Source organism: Mauremys mutica, chromosome 4, assembly GCF_020497125.1.
Source record: "Mauremys mutica isolate MM-2020 ecotype Southern chromosome 4, ASM2049712v1, whole genome shotgun sequence".
Taxonomy (NCBI): Eukaryota; Metazoa; Chordata; order Testudines; family Geoemydidae; genus Mauremys; species Mauremys mutica.
In genome coordinates this window covers 55094665-55117803 of record NC_059075.1, presented here as the reverse complement: position 1 = coordinate 55117803, position 23139 = coordinate 55094665, and the positions used below count along the sequence as shown (strand labels likewise).

At 39.1% G+C, this 23139-nt stretch overlaps 1 long non-coding RNA gene across 2 annotated transcripts in view; it reads left to right on the top strand.

Moving 5' to 3' along the window:
• Positions 1-21289, top strand: part of LOC123369820 — a 134849-nt gene extending 113560 nt beyond the window's left edge. For both annotated transcript variants that reach the window (XR_006579144.1, XR_006579143.1), the window contains exon 4: positions 21111-21289. This is a non-coding gene — a long non-coding RNA (uncharacterized LOC123369820). The remainder of the gene's footprint in view (positions 1-21110) is intronic.
• The last annotated feature ends 1850 nt before the right edge of the window (positions 21290-23139 follow it).

Below are 23139 nucleotides of genomic sequence, written 5' to 3'. Positions count from 1 at the left end.
TATCTGAAGAGCTGTCCCAGTTGCTCTCAGACTAATGAACTAAAATATCCAATATTCTGTTCCACCTATACCATTCTTCTCATCTTGTATTTTAAACTGTGCTGAAACCTGATCTAGGACATAGTGTTTGGAGAAAGTGACCACCATTGTAGTACTTCTGAATGCATCTTTGGTCATGGAAAATATGCGGTGAAAGCGAAAGTTTGGTAAATCAATGTGTCCCTACAATAAATGTACTGTAAGAAGGAAAATCTGGTAAAATAATATGTAGGAAACCCTTGACTAGTGAAATGGGTCACTGACCAGCACAATACTTGCAGTTGCATCAGTGCTTCCTATAACAAAGTAGGTCATGAAAAATGTTGTATCTAGGGGTAGATAAATAGGAGTTGTGTCCAAGTTTATATTACTCTTTTTTCTAAAAATGTTGCTTGTTAAGCAGTGAAGCATGTATTTACTTCTGTATATATGAAACTAAAAGGACTCTTTGATATCATTTATTTTTCTTTGTGGTTATTTTAATTTCCATTTATCTTTGCTGGATTGGCATTTAGATTTTAGATTTAGATTTTAAATTTGTTTTTCTAATTCATTGCATACATCATACTATAAACTAATCTTAGATTACCTCCCAAGAAAGTTTTAAATCTTCTTTGCCAAAGAAAGCAACTGCCCTACTGATCTGTGTAAGAACACATGTACTTCTCGTTACAGCATGTTGATAGACCAATCTGAGCAAAACAAAACCAGCGCTGTGTTAACCAGAAGAGATTGAAGAATAGTGTAAACTGTGCTCCTTCCATTTTTCCATCAGTCGATTGTAAATAATAAAGATGCAGCAAATTGAAGGAATTCCTGTAGAAACTGAACATTGTTCTGTTTTTCTTTAAGTCTTTCTACTTAATGATAACATTGGGAAGAGGGCTGTTGACTTTTGTGGTTCATAAATAGTATTAGGTCACTAGCTCCAATTCAGCCCCGGTCTGTAGTGACCAAGTAATATTTATAACATTTTAAATACTGTACATAAAACCTTTCAACTGAAGAGGACTTCAAAACACTTTCCAATGAAATGACCCTTACTGATGTCACAGGTGCATTGTATGATATACATTTTATAGATGGCTAAACTTGAAAAATTACTTCAGATTCAGAAAAAACACACCCTTAGAATACTTATGCAATACTTTAATTTATAATATTTGTATAATTATATTTATTATAAGTCTATAATAATTATGTAATTACAATTATATAGAGCAATACATATTAATATAATTATTTTAATAATGTAAATTTATTATTAAATATAACCAAATTGTATACAGCAAACATTCACCAGGAGAATTTTTCAAATGTTGATGAAAAATGTTCACAAAACTCACCATTTTGTGATCAGCTTTATAATCTTTGCTATCCCTTATAGCACATCACCTACTTTTATAGCAACATCTTTCTCAATATGGACTGTGAAAGCCAGCTCTACACGGTAGGCAATCCTCTCTTTTATTTTTCTATAAAGTGTTTTGCACACTAATGGTGCTGTAAAAATAATAATAATAGCCTGGTTTGGATATGATGATTCTCATTCTGACTGAAGTGCCAGGAACAAATGTAACAATAAATATCCAGTTGGGGGTAGTTTTTTGGTGGAACCCTACATGTGATAAATCCAATATTATGTAGCAATTTTGTTAATTATTATAGTTAAATTAATAGTTTACATGGATCTGGAAGAGGAGGCAAATTGCACTGGTGATACCACAATCTATGATCATTCACGGATGATAAGTTTGCAGGTATTTGAGAAATAATATTAAGATGGCAAATAGAGAAGCAAAACAAATAGATCTCTGGTCAAGAAACTGGAATAAAAGTGTTACTCAGATTGGAAATATCTAAGATAACACATGTGGGGAAAATTATTCCATAACAGATATTTAATGGAATGGTAAGCCTGGAAAGCCATGATGATAATTTCAAACAGAGACCTAGATGTGACAATGGACAACTGCAGTGCCTTTTTTTTTGTTTGTTGCTGCTCTGTCATTCTACAAACTCATTTAGATCCTGATTCAGCATGATACATAAGTACATGCCTGTCTTTAAGAATGTGACTAGTCCCATTAAAATCAATGGGACTACTTCCAGGGCTAAAGTTAGGCACATATGCACCTTGCTGAATCAGGATCTAAATGAGTTTGCAAATGACAAAGCATAAACAAAAAACCCCAAACCCAGTGCAGTTGTGGCCTGTGTATATGTCATGGAGCAGGGAGGAGTTAGTCTATGTCAAGAAGATTCTGATTTGACATGTCCTAAAATAGTGCTTTCAGCTCTAGCATCTCATTGCCAGAGACAAATTGCACAGTTGAAAGAAGAGCAACACAAATGATTGAGGACCAACTCGTACTGATCCTACTCTTACAACATTTCCGAATTCAGTAGAGCTATTCTCAAGAGTAAGACCAAACTTGATTCAGTTGGCTCTAAGGAGTGAGAGGGATTGATTTATGGGGAAATGTTAGATAGGTATAGCTTGATTAAATGATGAATAATTGAGGAATAAGTGTACAAAGGAGTATAAGTAGGAGTCATGGGATGAAATTAAGAAAAGCAACTTGTAGAGTGAATAGCAGAGATTTAATGGCTGAGAAGGCTATGGCATAGTCTCAGAACAGAAGTGGTCAAAGCTCCCTTGATTGGGATATTTAAAATTATTCTGGACTGAACAAAGCAATCCAAAATATGCAATATGCAATCCTTCACTGTAGACTGATGTGCTAGATGATTGACTAGATCTTCTCTCTCTCTAATACCTGATTTATACAAAGGAGAAATTCTCAAAGGCTGGATATTTTTTTTCCATATTACTAAATTGCAGAAAACCTGATGCATGTTATGTTTGTTTTGAAAAGCTACTTATAAATATGAAATAAATATGCAATATTAAACAAAGCTCCATCCTGCAAAGTGCTCAGCACTCTCAGCTTCCACTGAAGATAGTGGAAGTTGAGGGCATTTTGCATCCTCACAGGAATGCTAAAAACCTGGAGGTTTGAGCCCTCAAAAGAAATGGGAAAGAAATTATAGTTTTATCATATAATTGTTTACAGCCATCACAGCCCTCATTTGTAATCATACCTAATTTGAATTTATTCTGTAGTACATTAAAATAAAATGTTTCCAAAATACTTTTTTAGAAACATAGTATGGAGGACATATTTTTATTTGGGGAGATCTTCAAAGGCACAAAAGGGAGTTAGACACCCAACTTCTGTTGCTTTTCAGTGGGACATAACCATACAGGACTAGATCCACCAAAGGGACATAGACTCAGCATTGCAACACCTAATGTTTAGGTGCCCTGTCACTTAGTACAATCAATATCCCTGAGTTGGGCACCATTAATGATGCTGCGTTTGGCTGCTGACAGGCCCTCAACATTAAGGTGAAGAATTTGAAGTACCGGTCCAACGGCTTGAAAGTTGAAGGATAGAGATATATTGGAGTCACAGTCAGACAGCCCGTGACTAAGCTTCATCAACGAATTTGGTTAGCTGGTTGGATCATTAGCTTCCCCAGCCTGGGCTGAGTATTGATGGGAAGCGCGACATGAACACTGATCCACTGCCCCCACAGGACATGATGGTGGAATCTGCTTGGCATAATGAGTGGTGAGCAATGCAGTTATTAATCACTCTCTCATCACTGATTCAACCATCTGTTTATCAGGTTTTGATCTGCCAAGGCACTTGTGGGCATCTCTGAACTGGTTTGGAAAAGGACAGAGCAACTGTGTGGCAAATCTCTTTAAATGGAGTTTTCTAATGACCCACGCTGCAGCTGCAGTCAACTTCAGACTATAGCACATATCCTTCATGAGTGCCCACTGACTTATTTCAACGGCAGGCTACCAGCTCTCCACCTGGCTGATGATGATGCCATCAAATGGCTGAACATATTGTGCCTACACTGAGAGAGAGTTAGGGGGCACCCAAGCCCCCAGTACAATGCATGGAGACAGGTAGGCACCAAAGAATGAGATTCACAAAGGCCAGCAAGCTGAGCAGGGAGCCACCACAGCTAACTAGTAGGAAATGCCAAGAAGATGGGTTGCCCCTCAAAGGGACTTAGGTGCCTAACTCCAGGCCAAAGGGGGCACCTCTCTCTGCTTGGGATTCTCTATTGGAGTAAGGCATCTGAGCCAGGTCAATCCTGTCTCTCAAAAATAGGAGGAGGCGGCATGCCCCTCCAATAGTTCAGTGGTTAGAGCACTGAGCTGGGAGAGCCAGGTTCAACTCCTCTGATGTAGAGTAGGGACATGAACACAGGTCTCCCACCTTACAGCTAAGTGCCTAACAGTTGGGCTAGGTTATGCTAGGTTAGCAGGTTTCTCTCAGTCTCTCCTGTGGAAGTTGTTCTACTTCTTATAAAATACTTGATATTCATTGTCTGGCTATACCAAAAGAAGGACGGGAGACACTTTATATGGATTTAATCAGGCTGCAACTTTATTATTAGATGTCTGGGACACCCCAGCAGGTAAAAGTGTACAGTGAAGGCAACTCCATGATCATTCAAATAACTATCTGGGGCTTCCAGCAGCCCCCCTTCATTTTCCACCCAGGTCCCCCAGCCAACTCATGTCTTGGACCTTATCATCCACCCCCTCTTGTAGGAGGGTTAAGGTGGGCTATAAGAAAGGGGGGTTGGCTCCTGGCCGTTCCAACCATGGAGCTCTAAACCCCCCACTGTTCCATTCCTTTAACCAGCACCTCCTTTTTAAGTCCTTTCCCAGGCCATTTATCTGGTCATTGGATGCCTTCCCTATGGAGTATCTGCACTGGACGTTCGCCACAAGGAGGCACCAGGAATTAGCTTGGCTGCCTCTCCCCCAAACCCAGTCAGGTTCCCAGACATCTTCCAATGGCCTCCTGTATAGCAGCCAAAAACATGTCAGCCCCCAAGTCTGATAGGTGAACCCCCATCCTCCTGAATGAACTTGATTGTCCCTTGTACTATGCAAGGATCCTCGAGGACACTCGCAGTTGGGTTGCCAATGACCATATACTGCAACACCTGTCTCTTCCCGATAGGCCATATAGTTGACTAGGATTCCAGATCCTGAAATTGGAAGAACTCAATACAACTTTCTTCATAGCTCAGCCGTGTACTCAGAGCGAAGGCTCTCCATGCCTCTGCCAACCACATACACCATGGCTCCATAGCGCCAATGGCACCTACTCGGGTTCATCGCTAGCTCCTGGTGCATGCTCCCGAAATCTGTTGAACTGAAAATTATACAGGGCATCTATCCACGGTGGGCATGTATTTGGAAGGAAAAGAGATGTTAAGGCTTAAACATTGTGACACAAATGCCTTCACTAACTTCATAACCCTGCAGATCTGAAAGTTTGGTGATTGATAACATGTATCACTGCCATGTTGTGGCACCAGAAACGCAACCCTTTTATCCCGAAGGAGCCATATTATGCCCGCCTTTGTGTCCCGCTTGATCTCCAGGTAGGTTAATTTAGTGGAAGGGCCCTCTGTTTTGTCTTCTGTGAGGGGTACCCCCAAATGTTTAGCCAGGGCACCTGGTCTATTACACTGTTAATGGTGCCACTTGTGGTATGAAAGGTGATGTATTAATTGATATTCCCCTGGAATGTTATTGGGGACTGAACCCAGGGTTTCCAATGCCAGGGCTTGCACCTTCAAAGACTTCCCCCTTACATTCCCAGGGGGTGAGTCAGTGCTGCAAAGTTTACCACCACCCACCTTTTTGCAGCAGTTTCTGACCTTCTTCCCACCCCACCATAAAGCACTGCTGCCTTTCTCTGGCAAGCCTGGACAACACCCCCCGCCCACCCACTTTAAGAGTGGTGCAGTTGCTCTAACCTCTGGGCTGTAGCTCAATGGCCTTTTCCAGACCAGGTGTTGCAGGTGAGATAGGCAAGTTTGAGGCTCCTGTCATGGTTTAGGTGCCAAGCTGCTTGGTGACTTCGGGACTAGGCAGCTTTTCATATAGATTTGTAGGACTGGAAGGGACCTCAAGAGGTCATCAAGTCCAGTCCCCTGCACTCAAGGCAGGACTAAGTATTGTCTAGACCATTTCTGGTCTAGATAGTGGTCTTGACCATTTCTGGTCAAGTATTTCTGCCCAGCAGCAGAAATTTAGGTATAAGGTTAGGCAGCAGCTGAGATGGGGTCTTGAGGATCTAAACTTGGACTTAGGCACATAAACTAGCACTCAGTGGTTAGTCCGTATCTAGCCCCTAATTGTCCTTTATGATTCTGAAAATCTCCCCCACAATTATCATAATTAAATTAATAGTTTACATGTTGGCATTTTAGGGTACGGAGCTGTGAGGTGCTGAGAGCTCCCTCCATTTCCCATTGGTCTAAATGGGAGCAGGGGTCAGCAAGTGTCCGTACATGGACACAAGTATCTCTGGTAAAAATTTTGAGGTCTGTGGTAATTTTTCAAGAAACGTTGAATGACTGAATGACATACCCCCCTCCCGCAATGTCCATCACTAAGTACAGTAATTTTGTCAAGTGTCCGTCACACAACAAGGTAGTGCCAACCTCTGAATGGGAGTTGAGGACAGTCTGTCCCGCACAGGATCAGGCCCTTAAAGGGAATAATGCTATTAAGCAATACTTTCTGATTAGGAATTGTAGGAGAATGAAGGAGACACAGTGATGGATTTTAAGGCATTAGAATGCACTTTTTATTTTAATTGACAAGGTGGGAGGTTCATACAGCAAGGGGAGAGGGCCAGCAAGAGCCAGTTGGCTTTCCTGTCCCCATTATAGCCTGGCCAGTGGTCAGCAGCGGGGGAAGGCAGAGAAATCTCTCCCCCTCTCTTCACACAAGCACAATCTCCATGTTTATCTCGGTGGGGTGGGGGGCAAAGTTCCAGAGGAGCTAAGCCCTACTCTTTTCAGGACCAAAAGGGTTACAAGTCCTCTGCCAGACTGATCAAAAGTCCATCCTCCACCCCCATTGTGATAGGCATGGGTCATTGTTTTAAATTTCGCTATTTGTATGAGCATGTTGCTGATTTTGATGCCATATTTTGTATAGTGAGTACTAGGGAAACTTTATATTTGTACAGATATTTAGCTTGGAGATAGATATTACATGACCTAATGTTGTCAATATCTCAGCCGGTTTTATTTTTTAATAGACACAAAGGAAAAAATAATTATATGCATATCTTTAAATGTAAAAACATCTCCTTTTTTATTAGATTTCTTCCCTACCCCCTCCCCAACCACACCTCCCTATACCTTTCATGTGATGGTGTATTGGAAGTCAAGGAACGTTCTGTTTAGAGAACTGAAATTCTAGAATGTATTTTAGTAATGAAGATATTTTATTTAAATTTCTTGATATTGTCTAGTAGTATATCAAGTAGAGTTTAAGTACCATAGACCTACATTTTCTGAGAGGGACAGGACTTAACTGGGCAGCTCTCATATTATGTATAGTTATATATCTGAATATCTTTGACAAGAGAGAGGGTAATGCTTACTCCAAAGGACATACGGAAATGTAACAATTTGTTCTTACTGATTCCAGTTTTAGTATTTAAATATTGAGAATCTTTCACTTATTATCCCATAATTATAAGTGATTTTGACAGTTTAATTTCCCAGTTTAATCTTAATCTTGCTAGGAGTTGATCTTGTTTTAGGATGTTGAATGTTAATTTGAAGGGGAAAAAATCAGCGGCAGTTTGAAGAATTAAACATGTAGTCAAATGCAAGTAAGCTGGTGGTCCCATGCTTTGTGCCCCAGTCCTGCAATCAGATACATGCAGGTGAATCTTGTGCCTGTGCAAATCCAGTTTCAGGATGGGGGCTTTGCTGTGTATGAATGCATTTGTCAATTTCTGTGACAAAACAAGATCATTGTAGACATACTTACAAACAACTATGAGATGCTTCATATTATAAAAAAGAGGGCATATCTTTCTGGTACTTGGTGACTGAGGATTATATTGGTTTATGCTGCTATTATATTAAATACTTTTGACCCCCCACTAAGCATAATTTACAGGCATTTCAGTTTTGTTTCCTCTTCTTCTCCCCACTTCTCCTTCTTCCTGAAAAAAAAATCTTTCAAGCCTGAAAACAAAAGAGAAGTAAATCCAGAAACAGCTGAACATAAGCACTGATGGGAAAGAAAAGCCATATAGTCCGGTAGTTGAAGTGACCAACTCAAACCCTGAAGGAGCTCTAATTTGAATTTTTAATTGGGAATATCCAGTTACTTAATATGTGATATTTGGGCAAGTAATTTAACCTCTTTCAGACTTGGTCAACTCTGCTGGAAAAATGGGTAAAACAGCAGGACTTCACTGCAAACCAGATGTTACCACATCTGAGTTGAGCTTTTTTTGGGTAAATAAATACTCCTGAGCACTTCAAATTGTTCACGCTTTGCTTAAAAAAAGATTAACTCATATAGTACAGACTTGTCAGATTTCGGAGTACAAATCAAAGAAAATAGAGGACTGCTCTTACAAGAGGGAATTATGAGATTTACATTAACTGAGGGATAGAAAACATTGAGGGCAAAAGAGGAGAGGAGAGAAACCAAAACCAGGATGATTATAGTGAAACTGTTGAACATGACTCATTTAAATGCATCAGGAAAGAGCAAATAGAAGCCCTTCTCCAAAAGCAAAGAGCCAAATTCTGCTCAGAATAGATCCACGACTTATTGGAATTATTCCATATTTATATCCCCATAAACACAGGAAAATTTGTTCAACAGCCCTTAGTGCTTTTAGACCAAAAGGTAGAATTTTGAGCTATGCAAGTGAAGGAAGTAGCATCTCTGCTCTCTGATATGTGTTTGCTTAAATTGTCAAAGATTTGTTCTGTGGGTGCCACAAGAACAGTAAATTGGCATTTTATCAGCTAAATCCTCTTTTAGTAACAAGCGTATAGATGACAGATATGAAAGGTTGATGACAGTTATGATATTATTTTTATTCCTATATTTATTAATTAATTTTATTCCTATATTTATTTAACAAATGTGCATCTTTATTTTTATTAAATGATATATTATTCATGTCCCTTGCACCTATGCAAAGAATGCTCTTCCAGTCTGATCCAGGAGGCACTGTTCCTCTGGGAGGGTTTGTCTTCACTGCCGAGTTATCTTAAGTTTTATCTGGAGTCTTGCTCCTAATTGGAGTCTCATACAAGCAAAATACTTCACCTGGAATGCAGGATTGCTTTTTACTCAAGTTGGCTGGCCTGTTAGAGGATATAGGCTAAAGCTTGAGTTAGCACAATTTGTCAGCTGCTAAAAGTCTGCAGTGTGGGTGAAGGCTAGCACCACTTGAGTGCCACTAGTCTTCCATACACTGAAAAATCCCGAGATGCTTCTGCTAAAACAATCAACAGCAAAAATATAATTCAGTGTCGGTTCGAGTGGTTTGGAAAAGAGAATTTCCATCCCACGAAAAATTCTGGTATCTGTAATAAGGACAAAAAGTCAAAATATCAACATTTTTCACAGAACATATTTCTTAAAACAATCATAATTATAAAAATAAAAAAATAAATGAGAAAATATCAAAATGAAAATGTCAACTTTTGATGCAAATTAAACAATTTGGTAAATCAAGACAAAATTTGTCATTCTGAAATGTTTATTCAAAACCAAACAAAAGTGGTCTAGCTTTTCCTGATGGCAAATTTCATATGAAAGAAGATATAAAATAATTCAAATAAACCAGATTTCCTGAAAGGACCATTCTTTTGATTGAAAAATTCTAACTTGCTCTAGTATTGACGGAGTGTGCAGAGTCCCAGAGCTATGGTTTTAAGCTGTCTGCAGACTCGGGTGAACAACATTGTATTGGTCTACATTTGGTTGATGTGATGAAGCTATTCAGACAACTGCTTTCTACATAATTTTTTAAAAATAAAACCTGAGATTTTGAAGAACACTTCTGCTGCAAGCAATGGGACCTGTGGCAAATGTGCTGGCTCTATAATTGTAGTATTTATGGGACCCTGACTAGACATATCCTAAGTCATACAGTTACTAAGGGTGGGGCTGGTAGCATTGCCTATTATTAAGGCAATAATAATAGTCAATGGGGGGGAGGGATAGCTCAGTGGTTTGAGCATTGGCCTGCTAAACCCAGAGTTGTGAGTTTAATCCTTGAGGGGGCCACTTAGGGATCTGGGGTAAAAATTGGTCCTGCTAATGAAGGCAGGGGGCTGGACTCAATGACCTTGCAAGGTCCCTTCCAGTTCTAGGAGATTGGTGTATCTTTTTTTTTTATTAGGTTGCCTGATACTTCCCTTATAAAACTTCAGTTGCTTATAACTTTGACAGACTTTAACCATTGGGCTGAAATTTTTCATGCTAGATATCTGCAGATGGCTGATTTTCAAAAATGAAATAAAATTAAATCACCCACTTCTAAGAATGAGGCTAGGCAACAATGCATTGTTTTGCTCATCTTAAAAAATGTCAGTGACCTCTCTTTTGAAAAGATTTAGCACTCCCATGCTTTGGAGCAGGGACTTGACATTTGGTGGTGGTGGAGATTCTTTGTATCTGGAATGCACCTTTGCCACCCCCTTGAAAGTCCACCGAAATTTGACCAACTTATAAATTGTAGTTTGCACATGGTCTTGATTTATTAGATTTTAGCAGCTACATTCCCTGAAGATTCCATCCACACTGGACATGCTGCAGCCCACAGCTGAGCAGAACTTTCCTTGCGGTTGCAATTCTGAGCTGTTGTGGGCTGAGCTGGGACCAGGTCCAGGCACCTGAACTGAGAGCAGGAAGATGGTCTTCTCCTGTGCGCTCAGTGACCCCTACCCTTCCCCAGGCGGGCCCAGGCAACATGGAGAAGGAGGCTGTGTGAGGCAGGGGCAGTAGATTTGGACAACAAGACTTTGGGATACCTGGGGAGGGAGAGGGAAACTGGGACTGAAAGTTGAGGTGGGAGAGACACTGCAGCTAAGGACGGAGACTGAGGTTGGTAGCTGATGTAGAGTGGCTGGGCAAGGAGTTGGACGTTAATATTTGTGAAGCACTCAGATACTGTAGTGATGAATGTCATAGAAAAGCCCATGAGGAAACTAATAATTCTATCTTCAGAACGGCATTTGAATAGCGTGCAGTAAATAAGGCCTAGGGCCGCACATTAAACAATGAGGATAAAACAAAATATTGAATAGCTGCTGATTAAGTGAGCACCGCCCACCCTGTGTACTCAATTAGGTAGGGATCCTGTGGAAAATGTGGTTTGTGATCATATAATTAAAGGCTGTATCATAATGTATAAACACAACTGGGTTGAATTAATTCTGGTATTTCCTAACTTTTGAGTCCTTTACTTTGCAACCTTAATATTCTTTAATGTATTTTGTGTGTGTGTAATATACATTATATCAAGCTGATGCAGATAACCATGACATACCATGTTCAACATCCAATGTTATTGCGGAAGGAGCAGCAAGATTTGGACACAGCCTGAATGTGTGGGACAAGAGAGAAGGAGTATAAAATGAATCCCATGCCTAAGTGAAAGAGAAGAATAATGGTATTGAAGGGGAAGTGACATTGTCAAAATGTCCTGAAAGCAGGAACAAAGGAGACTACTCCCATCATTTAAAAATAATTTAAAAAAAGAAGAAGAGGAGAAGCTTAATTGTTTGTCCCAGTTTCCTGGTTTTATGGCTTGAATGCACTTCTTTTTGTGGAGCAGAGACTTGAAATGCCTTTGGACCAGGTTCAAGCAGAGCAGCAAACTAATCACCCCTTCTGTTAATTAATAATGGGTTGTCTATAAAACATTTTCTTTGCGCGATTACCTTATTGTTAATTTCAGGTTTTATGATGAGTGTTCTCCACAGAAAGACAAAGGAAATGTCCACTCCTGGGTGTTGTGAAGTTTGTGGGAAAATAAATTACATGGATATGCTACATGGTTTATCAAGAGACTGCAGCTTTGCCCCATATATATTGCTAATTTTGAGAAGCCAAACAGCAGATGGTAGTGGTTGACAGCCAGCAAAGGCAAGTCAAGGTGTTTATAATGGTACAAGGTTGGGTTGGTGACTTTAAAAGTGAAGCATTTGGAAGTGGTAAGTGCAGAATATAGTTGAGATGATAATAATGCTGCTTCCTTCCAGAGGCAATGTCTCTTTTTTATTGTGTCTGATTGCAAATTAAGGTGAAAAGAAAATTAACCCCAGGCATAAAAGAATATTCAGTCCCTGCCTCGCTGGTTTCCAGAACAAAAAACCTTAGTCTTTGATTTTAGATTTGATTTTTTTTCGCTGCTGGTTGCCATACAAAGAGATATAGCTCAATAAAATGAAATATCCAGTGCACTGTGGTTCATATTATTAGCCTGAAGGAATTCTTACTCAGGTTAATGGATCTGATGGTTTTTCCTTCATTGATTTTTAAGATGATTATATTTTATTTATAGGTGAGAAAAATAGTTAATCTTAGATTTATTGAAAACTTATTGCGAGACTGCATTAGTTGATAACAATAACAATACATTTAAGGAAGCAAAACTAGTCTGGTCTTCAATCCCTTAAGTGCTGATGTGCTGCAAACCTATTGACTTGAAATTAAATGTGCTCTTACCTACAACTGTATCCAGAATGGAAAGAGTTATATATTTTTTTGCTGTTATGAAAGATTTCATTACAAGAAGCATTGATACACCTTAGGTGTTTCTTTTGTAAAAACTGTATGTGAAATATCCAAGAGCTGAAAGTTCATGGATAGCAGCATGTTGTCCTCTGGAGGCTATATGATCTGATTTCTAAGTCAGCTAAGTCATTTGTCAGATAAAAAGCCTACTGGTCAACCGTAATTGTGTCCAGAGGTTTGAATCTTAAACCATAATATGTGGGTTGCAAATTTACAGTGGAGAACAGCATGAACAGTAGTTTATTGTAACTCAGAACTCAGTGCCTTAAGACTGTTCTAATTTGTTTTTATGCTATAAATGAGTTCAGGGACCCTTTGTATTTTGAGCAAGCTGATAGATGTTAACAAAACACTTGCTGTAATTTTACACTATCAGGGCTATAACAGGGGGAGGGGCGGCATCAGTCTCTCAATAGTATTGAATTATAACAGTCCGCTCATCTCGCAGTAGTATAGTGAACTGGGGGCTCAAAGTGGGGAGGTGCTGAATCAAAGTTGTGCCTTGGGCAAACAGAAGCCCTTGTTACACAGTCTAATGCGTGGTGAAAGTCCTACAGTGGCATTACATTTTAGAAAAAAAATAAAAAAGCCACCCACCACCAACACCTTCTCAGCAGTTTCATTAGTCATAATGATCCAGATCCAGTACCTTACTCTGGAGTAAACCTGTAGAAAGAACAGGTTGTGAATGTGCAGCAGATGCTGTAGAAAAAAAGTAAAGCAAGAAAATAGGAGGGAGATCAGAACACAACAATTACTGTTAAATTTTTCATGCATTATCTCAAGCTGGCACTGCCATTAATGGCCATGTATGGCCTTTGACTGGACACCTACATTAATTTTAGAGCTCCTCTATTGTTTTGCTTGAAGCAACATTTGATATAAACATGATGTTTCACCTTAGGTTGAACTTAGTGGGGAAACAACATGAAAGTAAATTAAAATCCCTCTTCACTTCCCACCACTTTTGCAATAACATCTTTTTATTTCACACCAAAAAGATATTTTAAAAACCTTTGGAAGAAAGCTCCAGCAGGAAAAGGCTCTCTTTTCCACTTCCTTTCCCTGATCCTGAGATGTACCCAAGCAAGGCATTAGGAGTTTAAGTAAAACAAAAAAGTAAACGTATAGGCATGATGTGTCCTGATTGTTCATGTCAGAGGAATGTGGTGCTGTGTATAATTTAAAAAGGAAACTAAATGAAAAGCTGAGTGGTCAGTTCACCTGCTAGTTGTAGGCTCTGCGAGCATGTATGTATGAATGAGAGGAATATTAGTATAAGTGAAGGAGCTGCATTAACTGACTCCATATATGAATATGCAGTATTTTCCTATCAGGAAATGAGAGCTGTATAAATAGATTCAGAGGCTATGTGTGAATCACAGAGAGGAGGCAGGAAGAAAGGGCAGAGGTTGAACAAAACTATCAGAAACTTGGCCTCTTTAGGAGGAATTGGAGAACCAGCTCAGATAAAATAAGAGGTGATCTGAACCTTTGCCCAAAACTCAAACCAAAAGAGAAGTGAACTTTTTTTAAGTTATAAAAAATAGTTTTTATTTTCATGCATCTCTTCACTTCCTGGTTGTGTCCAAAGGGCCAAAATATAATGAAAGGGTCTGTTTTTGCACTAATTCTGGCCCAGATTGAAGTAGGGATTATTAAAAATCTCATGTGAAAGTCTATTCTCACAAAATTGCTAGCCTATTTTTGCAGACCAAATCTCTGCCTGTTTGAGGTTTGCCCATAGCTACTCATGAGACAGTTCCTTATATTCTTTTTCAAGCAATCACACAATTTACAATGACTGGCATAAACTGAAACTGCCAAAGGCAGTTTTAAACCAGTGCTGAAGCAATAGACCCACGTATAAATCTGTCTCCTCTTCCTTTTTATCCACCTGTCACTCATTCCCCTCCCCCCCTTTTCTTGAAGCCACTTTGTCAGTGGTAAAATTCTGCTGCATGAGTGCATACAGTACAAAGGCTCCAACTTCACAGATTGCATACATTTAAGCACATATGTAAGTCTTGCAGGATTGTGGCCAAAGTCAGATACACGTGGAGCCATAAAAGGATACAGGATAGAATCCCATAAGGAATGGCATATATGCTATTGGTATTATTTGTTTGTACCATGCCTGGTACAATAAGTTCCTTATTTCTAACTGAAGTACTTAGCTATTACTGCAGTAGATATAATAATAGGTCATCTTATTATGCAGCCACCCTACTAATGCTTACAGTTTAAGCAAAGAAGTCAGAATAGGGAAAACTAACTTTAAAATAAAATAGTTTTTATTTGTTTCTATGTCTTTCAAAGTTCCATCCTCATCCTATATTTGGTTGTTAATAACGTATGCTCTTCCGTTTAATTTTGCTTCCATCTTTCACTGAAAATGAGTAGCGGAAAGCTCCAAAAGGAGGGTTTCTGTTGCTAAGCAGGTTATTTAAATATTTGCAAAATACTTTACAAACTCTTATTTAGTACCATCTAAAACCAGATTAGAATCACTCAAATTTGTATCAGGTTCTGTTAGCTACTAAAGTTCCAGCTTTTTTGAGGGATAGTTTCTAGCTTATCTGAAGTAAAGTTTATTCAACTAATTTTCCACTGTGGACATATGTTTTTTCCCATGATACAATCTTTCCTTTTCCTTTCTGCTTCATCATGAATTGGTATGCGATTATGTCTCCCCAGTAAACAAGGGCAAAAGGAGTAACAAAACCAGTGTACTACGTTCAAATTAAGTGTAGTCTTCAGTCTTTTGGTTAAGTTCTGTGAGAGACTAATATAATTTGGTGTATGATGCTTTTACAAAATGTGCTGTAGAGTTAATAGTTCCCGTTATGAATCTGGCTGCACTTGCTTACATTGTCGACTCTAGGTAAGTCAAAAACAATTAGCTAAAAATTCTGTGTTGCCTGCAGATTTCTTCTGGAAACCACATATTAATTGAAATGACCTCCACCCCTACTTCTGATTCATTGGAATTCATCTTTATGTCAGGGGCAGAGTTCAAAGACCAGAGAGTGTCAGAACATTATTGTAGGTTATTAGAATGGAGCTCGCACAGGCCTCCTCCTACTCTCCAACTAAAATGCCTACTCCTGTGCTCTAGGTGATAGATTGCTTGGGTTACACTGTGTGGGATAGTACATCTTTATGGACTTTGCCCAAGGCTCTAGTGAGCAGGCCCATAGCAGGAACTATATGTTATTTTAGGAGTAGAATGGGGGGTGGGAAAGAAAGAAAATATTAGTTAAAAATGAAATAGCTATTGCTATAATACTATGAAGCACTTATCTGTCCATGTAAAGAAAAGAAGAAAAGTATATGTGAAGAGGGGGAACCTTCTTGAATAGTTTCAACTCATAGATCCTCTCCAAAGCAACAGCCAATTCTTGTTATTAAACAATATTTTATGTTTACTCGATGGTGGAGGATGAGGAGAGTTGTTTGCTTTGTTACAGAGGAAAGAAAGCTACTTTAAATCACATCTTCACTTTTTCTCCCTTTGATGCCCTTCTTGTCCATTTAAAGGCATTTCTATCACTGTAGAATCTGAGCTCCTGATACAATAATGAATTAAGTCTCACAAAACCCTTGTGCAGTAGATAATTAACTGTCAAAATACTTGTGGGTTTTACAAATGGTGAAACTGAGGCATAGAGGCTCAACTTTTCAAAAGTGACTTCTAATTTTGGATACCTCAGTTTTTGGGTGCCCAACATGAGAATCCTAGTGCCTTTTTAAAGAGTCGCTTAGGACCTGCCATTTTAAAAAAGTCATCAAAAGCTACAGGTGCTCATCAAATTAAGGTAAAAAAGCCACACTGAGAAGTGGAGAGACCTGTGTCTACAGACAGAATTTAATGAAGGATGCTCTGAATTTTTTATTAGAAAAAATTAAGTTGGAATGAAGAAGGATTCAAAGATCCAACCTTACATAGATGGGATTAAGACTGGGAGAAGAAGAAAAAGAAGATTAGAGAATTTAAGAATAAGAGATTAATCGTACTTGGCTTTTTTCAAACTGATTTTTTGGGGAATAGTAAATAGAGGAATGTATTAAAATATGCAGTTGTGGAGAAATAAATATGAAATGCTATACCAGTAATTAAAGTACAAAGAAAATGGTATACAATACCTATTCATAAGGTAGACAAAAACACCACAAATTCTATATAGAATAAAAGGACAATGGACGTTCTGGTTTCTGGATTTATATATATATATAAACTCATTAAAATAATAAACAGTGCTCAAATAGCAAGATATGTTTTTTTATTCCTTCTCAAGATGTCCAAAGAGAAAGAAAGGCTGTTGCAGAGATTGGGACTGGATACACATTCTATTGGATAGGCAAGTCTGCAGAAGAGAGTGTGTTTAACTGGGGTGGGCTTTGCTATTCGGACATCTATTGCATGCACACTTGGTTGTATATCAAAAGGAATAAATGATTGCCTGATTGTTCTTCACCTCAACTTGACATCTGCATGTCATGTAACAGTCATTAGAGCGTATGCATCCACAATTTCATGTTCTGACAATGCCAAAGAAAATTTCTATAAGGACTTCGACAACACCATAAAAGTAGCTTATCAGCATGACAAATTAAACATCCTAGGTGACTTTAACACCAGAGTTAGTTGCAATGACAAAGCTTTGCCTAAAGTAATTGGTAAACATGGTGTGGGGAAAGAGAAATCAAATAGCACACAACTCCTCACATAGTGCATGGAGAACCAGGTAGTCATCACAGACACTATTTCAACCAGCACAAAGCTCAAAACATGGATGCATCCCTGCTCTGGTCATTGGTATTTAATTGACCATGTCATTGGATGCCAATGTGACCGTCGGGATAGCAACAATCACACGTGCCTTGCAGGAAGAATGCATGTGGTCTGATCATTGGCTAGTGAGATGTAAAATTACACTGATCTTTCAATTAAAACAGTGTAGATGTCCCCAATCTTGAATACCAAGCTCAGTGTGCACAGGCAGAAATCTGAACTCACATGTGCAAGGCTTGTTAAAGAAATTGAAATTCTCAATGCCCATTCTCAATCAGAGAGAATAAACACTGACTCTGCCTGGTCATCTTTTAAGGAAATCATGTTCATTGCATCTAAAGAAGTCCTTGGCTTTGTAAAGAGGAAGTATCAGGACTGGTTTGACAAAAATGACACTGAGATAAAGGAACTCCTAACATCCACGCATTCTCTTCACACATTATGGATAAGCGATAAAAACTCACTTATTAAAAAGATGGCTTATTCACATATAAAGTGTAATGTGCAAGCTAAACTTTGCCACATGAAGGATAACTGATGGAAAATGAAAGCTGAGCAGCTTCAATCAGCAGTAGGCCAAAAAGACTCCAGTATTTTTTTGGTGAGTTGAAGATTGTGTATGGTCCTGCAATCTAATGGTATCATCCCTATTTGGAATGTAGATGAGTCACTGCTTGTGACCGATTATGGACAAATTCTGAAAAGATGGCTGAACACTTTTATCAGGTTCTGAACGGCCTGTCCACCACATCAGCACTTGATCTTGAACAACTTCCAATTCAAAATCAACTCTCTATTGTGTCAAACATATCCAAAGTATGGAAAGCTGTTAAGCAAATGTCACACAGCAAAGCAGCAGGTCCAGATGGTATTCCCGTGGAGATCTTCAAATGTGGGGGCCATGAGCTAATCAGAAAGCTTACTGGCCTCTACTTAACATTTTGGGAACACAAGACTGTGCCACTGTGATGTTCTCCATTGGTGTTCTCTGGACTAGTGATCTGCTAGGTCACTCCAGTCCTTGACTCTGGGAGCCAGCCTTACCCTGCTTAGCTGTGAGAACCCCCACTTCTGGGCTGTTCATACACAGCCTCTGGTATGTAAGCTGCTGCTAGCTACTTGCAACCGAATGACACTAGCCAGTATCTCCTGCCCAGACTCAACCCTAGGAACCTCCATTTTGCAGTGTCCAGTTATGCCCGCTGGACGCTGCAAGCTTATCTGAGTTCGTCAATTTAACAAAGAAATTGATATATACCAGGCTTGTTATCCTAAGGGGACTCTCCGACATGCTTCAAACCAAACACACTGCTTCAGGTAGAATAAACAAACAGATTTATTAACTATAAAGATAGATTTTAAGTGATTATAAATCAAAGCCTAACAAGTCAGATTTGGTCAAATGAAATAAAAGCAAAACACATTCTAAACTGATCTTAACGCTTTCAATGTCCTTACAAACTTAGATGATTCTCACCACAGGCTGTATGGTTGCTCCTTAGCCAGGCTCTCCCCTTTGATTAGCACTTCAGTTGCTTGGTGTATGGTCTGTAGATGTAGGTGGAAGAGAGAGCGAGAGCATGGCAAACGTCTCTCCCTTTTATCATGCCCCACCTCCCCTTCAGAGTCAGGTGAGCATTACTGAGTCTCTCCAAGCAAGGTTGAGCAATTCCTCTGGTGTGGTCTCATGCAGGTGAGTCATTGCATTGTAGCTCCCTTGCTAGACAATGGCTGTTGATGGGTTGTTTGATACCACACCTGGGCGTTGGTTTCTTTCCTTGCTGTTGCCTCTGGGGAGCTAAAATCTGGCTGATTCCTCCAATTTACAGCATGTTTTAGTGACAACCATACTACACAATTCTCATAACTTCGTATGCATTAATGATATACATATATGGATAGAGAAATGACTTTCAGCAGATCATAACCTTTCCCCTAACATCTTACAAGGCATGCTTTATACGTAAGATCATGGTTATATGAAAATGAGGAATATGGGAGTTACAGCATGCTCCCCCAAGGTATAGAATGTCACAGCCACAACTTTATTCACCTTGACAAAAGGAAAGGCAATCATGTTTCCTGTGATAACCATTGTGCCATATGACTCCTTGCTACTGCAGGAAAGATACTCACCCAAGTCATGCTAAACTGGCTAACAGGTTGATATGCTAGAGACAACGCTGCCTGAAACACAAATGCCACTTCCATTATGGAAATGGTGTTTCAGACATGAAATGCATTCTGGCAAACTTAGGAGAAATTTGTGAGGAGAGTTTTTGTCCATCTTAGTAAGGCCTTTGTCTCTAAATTGAGATGGCCTGTGGATAGTCCTCCACAAGTTTGGTTGCCCTGATAAGTTTGTCACCATTATTAATCTTTTCATGCAGGAATGCAGGTTCATATCCTTGACCAACGCTTTTTCTCAGCTCCTTTTTTTGTCACTAATGGAGTAAAACAAGGCTGGGTTCTTGCTCCAACATTATTTAACATCATATTTGCAGCTGTTCTAATAGATGCATTCAGAGACATTGATTGTGTCAGTATTGTATGGATGGATGTGTCTTGAATCTGCATCACTTGCATGCGAAGGCAAAAGTTATGAGGACAATTATTCAGAAATTACTGTTTGTTAATTGTGCTTTATTGGCGCATAAACCCGGGAACACTCAATTCACTGACTACTTTGCATGTGCAGCAAAACATTTTGGCTTAACAAGCATCCTAAAGAATACAGAATTCATGGTCCAGCCTCGACCGGGAAGCACTGCAGCTACTTCAGTTGTGTCCATACCACTCAATGTCACTGACAAATTTTGCTACTGAGGCAGTGTTGTTTCACAAGATGCAATGACTGACAATGACATTATCAAGCACATTGGTGCAGCCAGTTATGCCTTTGGGTAAATGTAAGTGTCTCTGGAATGAACATGGTGTCAAACTGGTAACAAAAATTGATGTTTACCTTGCTGTCGTCATCACTACACTTCTATGGCTTCAATACATGAACTGTTTATCAATGCCACAAAAGACGCTTGGACCAATTCCACCTATGATGTCAATGGTGGATAATGGGAGTTAAATGGCAAGATTTTTTTCCAAACACCAATGTCCTGGAGTGATGCAATACCACAGAAGCTTTCATAATGAGAGCGCAGCTAAGATGATTGAAAATTGTGGTCTGTATGTCTGGCAGTAGAATACTGAAAGCTGTTTTTTATGGAGATTTGCAGACTGGAACTTGTTTTAGGTGTTCTGACATTATCTGATTAAAATATGACCACGTAGATTGTTGTTGCTACCACTGTTATATAACTGCAACAAATCTTGTACAAAGTATGTCAAGTAAGGTGTCTATGGAAAGGTTATGATTTGGTGAATATGATTATTCTATTTGTATTAATGTATCATTTTAGTATTTTACGTTATGGCTCTATACCTGTATTTCAAATATGTTTGCTCCTGTGGTAACAACCACAAGAGATTTAGCCTGCACATCTTGAATGGACCATTCAAGTTAATTAGCTTATCAAAGAACACTTAATTTTGCCTGCATGATGTTTGACTGTGTGGCCATCTCTGTTCCAGGACTGGCTTATGTGTGCAAATAAAACACATTAGTCTAAGAATATACCCAGACTCTGCATTATTGATTTCTTCTCACTGGGAAGCCAAACAGCAAGGGCACAGACATCTGCTGCTGCTGAGCAGAGAGGCAACAATGGATCTCTATTTGCAGGTGCAAAATATGTGTACTCACATACCCAAATGAGGTAATAATTTATACATACAGATATTTATGTTATCATCTAACATTATGTTCAATTGCCTTATTTGTATGCCCATGTTCAGTAATTGCATGCACGGAGGATTTTTAAAATATGATCCTCAGAGTTCCTCATCCTCATAGTATGTTTAAACTTACAATAGTAAACCTACAAATTATGATTATTTTTGGAGGTAGAAGAGAATTTTCCATTTTGTAAACGTAACATCTCTTCAATCTCTTTCTCTATTTTTGACAGTGCTGTAGCCTAAGGAACTGTCTGGATTTCCTTTTATTCATAAACTCGGCTTTTCAGAAAAGTTCTTGCAATAGATATTTTTACAAGAAACAGAGATTAATTAAATCATACCAATTGTAAAGGCTTTTGTTGCCTTTGGTTTGTCATGTTAAAAGTGAATAATGTTGACTGATAGAGTTTGAGGTTATATTAAATCACAGCCCTTTCTTAATCCTTTCCTCTTTCTTTGAAATACAATATAAACAGAGCATTCCATACTCTTCAATCAGACAGGTGTTCATAATCTGCTCTCAACAATAGAGGGTGAAAAGATGTGCACTGCTATAGAAAAATGCAGCAGCAACAACAACAAAGAAGTCCCCCTTCTAACAACCTAAACCAGATTGTTGGGTTAATGTTTAGGTTCAGATGCCAAAATATTTGGCGGTTTATATTCTTTCTTCCTCTTATTTGGCACAACTTCTTGTTCCTGTATTGTTCTAATAAGATATGAAATGAGCATTTGTTACATGTAGTTTAGTCTGTAGCACAAGCACTATTTAGTCTTTTCACACATGCTACTGACAAAGACAAAGACCGTAAGAGCCACTGGAGAGATTCCAGATGAAGATGGAGATTCCAAATGCCACTGGGAAAGGGAAGCAGGAAAGAGAGAGGAGACAGAATATAGTAATGCTGCTTTGTTTTGGCTTCATAGCAATTTATTTGTATTTTATATTGCCTGATTCATGATTTGACTGTTCATTATTGTAATATTTACCTGTGTTGCACTCCAAACATGTGTGTGGGGTCAAGGACTAAGCATGAGGAGAGCTTTATAAAGACTCTGTGCTGCAAAAGGAGTCACAGACCCTTACATTGATGTGAAGTCCCAGTGAAATTAAGGAACAAGATGCAGAATATTTCCCCTCCAGATCAGCCAATGTACATTTGGCTCAGCATCGTAATAATAATCTTAAATTATCTGCCAGGCATCAGGTGTCATTTAAGTTGATTGTCTACCTTCATTTATCCCATAGAAGAAGATACACACATATTGCACTAACTAGCAACTAACTTCTTTTCCATCATGATGTAGAGAATTAAGGATTTTAAGCAGAACTGCTCACAAGCTGGAACCCCCATTCTCCACAAAGGAAGGGAGATTCATCAGCAGAGGATGCACCATGAACCAATTTAAGGGAGCATGACATGGGCTTAAAAAGGACTTTCAGTGTCTAGGGACATTTTAGTGGGGTGTGTAGTCCACAAAGGCAATGAAAGGGTCAATTTAGGCCAGAAAGGCCAATTATGGTATCTTTCTGCACCTAGATGGTAGGCCAGATTTAATTAAAAATGAAGCCTGCTGGAGAAGGATCTGTGTGGTGACTATAAGGAAGGCATGTACAGTTTTGAAGGGGGGCTACCTGGAGAGAGTGAAGAACTCTGAAGTCACTCTCTGGGACTGGACTGGAGAGGATAGGGTCAAGTCAAGGAGGAAGCCCAACAGGAGAGGTGGCCCTGAGATCCTTTCCTAAGTAGAGAAGTCTGGCAGGAGGCCAGGAGACACTCAGAGCAGCTGCTGGGAATGGAGCAGGCTGTAATGATGAGTC